Genomic DNA, 3221 nt, shown 5'->3' with positions numbered 1-3221 from the left:
TAAATCCCCCGACAACAAATCCTCAAAGAAACAACTACCCAATAACTAAGTGGGCTAAAGACTTAAAGAGAAACTTCTCTGAAGAGGAAAGAAGGATGGCCAATCAACACATGAAGAAATGCTCAACCTCTCTAGCCATAAAAGAAATGCAAATCAAAACAACATTGAGATACCACCTCACTCCAGTTAGAATGGCTGAAATCAAGAACTCTAAAAACAACAGATGCTGGAGGGGATGTGGACAGAAGGGAACCTTACTGCATTGTTGGTGGTCATGTAAAGTTGTTCAACCACTTTGGAAAGTAGTATGGAGGTTCGTCAAAAGACTCCACATAGAGCTCCCATATGACCCAGCAATCACACTTTTGGGCATTTACCCAAAAGTATACAAACAAAACCACCAGCACGACTATGTTTATTGGAGCACTATTAACTATAGCTAAGTTATGGAACCAACCCAGATGCCCCTCAGTAGATGAATGGGTCAAGAAAATGTGGTATATATACACAATGGAATTCTATGACTCCATCAGAAAGAATGACATTGCCCCATTTGTTAGGAAGTTGAAAGACTTGGAAAAAATTATATTAAGTGAAGTAAGCGAAGCCCAAAGAAACATAGGTCCCATGGTTTCCCTTATTTGCAATATCTAGTATATGTCTGAGTCAAGCAGAAAAGGTCAGATCAGGTGATGTTAGGAAAATGAACTCTAAGATATGTATTCAAATGTGTTTTTTTCTTTCATGCATTTGTTTCTAATGCATTTATAAGATTATTTCTTTGTTGCTTTGTATGTCCCCCCCCCACAGTATAACCCCTGCTTTCACTGTATTTGATGTTGGTATAATTTGTGGAGGGGAAGGGGAAAAACAAGTCGTTTAAATAAGGATACAGGTGGACCCGTTGCAACAATGAAAAGTACAAGTTTTCATGTGGAAAACCAACTTTACAACTTTGTTGCGGGGGGGTAGGGGCGGGAAGGATTGGGTGGGGGGGTGGGGGGAGGCTGGGAAGGGATGGAAAGGGGAAACAAAGGAGGAGGCTACAATGCTTGATAAGAAATGTACTCATTATCTTGCCCATCTAATTGTAACCCCTCTGTACAGTATTTTCACAATAAAAATAAATAAAAATTAAAAAAATTAGAAATCTGGTATTTTAAAATCTAATATTTTAAAATGCATACGGCTGTTTATACTGTAATCAAGATATCTGGCTTAACACAAATACATTGGCTGTTTGGAATTTAGTTCCTTGGCTAAAATTTGGGGATAAATATTAGAAATTTAAGTGTAAAGGTTAGTTTAACACTGTCAAAGATGTTACCTGTTCTGTCTGTCTAAAACTGTGTATTTCATTCGAGAACCAAGAGATAAGAAAAGGGAAAACTTAGAAACCAACAGAAGACCTGTCTTTAGGGGTGAGGAGTGAACAGGCAGAAGCGCAGTTCAGCTGGTCATGTATGGTGGGACAGGCCCTGAGGAAGTCCACAGATAATGGGACAGGCCCTGGGAGGAGTCCATGCATGGTGAAAGGGGGCAAACTTGCACAAAGGCAGTTCACCTAACACTAAAGAGTTGGCTTAGGTACGTGCCCATTCCATAGGAGGGGCCAAGTGGCCCATCTTTGTTCTGTCCCTTTTCCCTACAGATTGACACTGGAAACATGAGTGTTAAAATGAGTGATGTGATGATCTGATTAGTATTGCTAAAACTGCCCCTTGGACTTAAAAAGAGGGTTAAAAAGTTTATTTGTATAATGTGATTTGCTTTCAATGATGTTCTACAAGTAGTATATGTTTCTAAAAGTCATAAGGGTGTTATGTCTAGCTTCTTGGTACAGTGATGGTGATTGTAATTCTTGCATTAAGGAAAAATTGACATTTAAGTTTAAAAGTTTTAGTGTGTATCTGTTTTAAAACAAGCAGCCAAGAGACAATGAATGACACTTTGCCTCAAGATTTTAAGAGATTTTTTAAAATGCAACTAAAAACTAATGTATAGAATATTAAAAAGGAGATTAATAGGAGGCTTAAAAATTAGGAATGGATTTTTGGATATAAAGTTTAAGAGTAAAATTGTTCTTAATATTTGCCTCAAAGTGCACAAAGGAAAAATTAGGATTACCAAAATAATTGCTATTCTAGTTTGCTCTTATAGGTTTTTTTTAAACAGTTTCCAGCAAGCCCAGAGCAAAGTACAAAGGATTCTTACAAGTTTGTTAGATGTAATTTTGGCTTTTATAAGTTCCAGGTAAGAGCATGCTTAAAAGCTACTTCTATGTTGACCACCTTGTTGCTTTTAATTGGAATAAAGTGGCCTTCTATAAGACTCATTGATCTGCAAACTGGTTCGAAGCCAGCCCAGGGAAGAAAAAGGTCCCTGTGAGACTGTCACCTCTAATCATCCAGCAGAGTGCTGAACGAGCAAGCAGAGTTGCTTTGGGACTCAAAGTGGCAGAGTGCTAACCTTGAGCTGTAGAGCTGAGGGACAGCACTCAGGCCCTGAGTTCAAGTTCAGCGACCAACTAAGGGAAATGCCAATGAGGCATTTTTTCCAGTGTGGAGAAGACACTCCTGGAACGAAAGCAATGGTGGAGCATCCAGAGGTAGTAAGCCACTGCTTGGATGGCAGATATGTCGGATCCTAGAGTCATTTGTGCATGGCCCTTCAAGAATTGATCAGAGCCAGGAGGTCATGCGAAGACAGTTTTCAAACATGCCTAATGTCCATGACTATTTACCTCGTAAGGGACAGGAACTTGCCATCCTGTGACAGTAGTAAAAAGCTAAAGTTATAGAATGTGGGGGATAGTTTAAATCCCAACCCTTGTATGTGCCAAAAATTCTAATTGGCAATAATTTTTGACCTGACACCAGCTACATGAAATTCATCTCCTCAGGAAAAAGTTTGTAAACCTGTAAGTGTGTTTCTATTGATATCTCTCTGAAGGTCTGCATAGGTAACTGGGGCATCATTAGAGACCACATTCCTAAGCCATCCAGAAAGATGCTTTTGCAAACCAGAAGGCTAAACAAGCTACACTGCTGTAGCCAGAGAAAAGGTTTGTGCATTTGCCAAAAGTTAAAATATTGTTCTTTGTAAAATAGGCTAAGGTTATAGGTTCCTGGCTAGGTAGGATCAACACCCCTGAGTCAGCTTAAAGAAGTTACAGAAGATGAATATTCACCCATCTTCTGCTTTTAAGAACAAGGGACCAG

Source organism: Dipodomys merriami, unplaced genomic scaffold (genome assembly GCF_024711535.1).
Source record: "Dipodomys merriami isolate MVZ:Mamm:240054 unplaced genomic scaffold, mDipMer1.0.p SCAF_432, whole genome shotgun sequence".
Lineage (NCBI taxonomy): Eukaryota > Metazoa > Chordata > Mammalia > Rodentia > Heteromyidae > Dipodomys > Dipodomys merriami.
Note: the sequence above shows the minus strand (reverse complement) of the source record.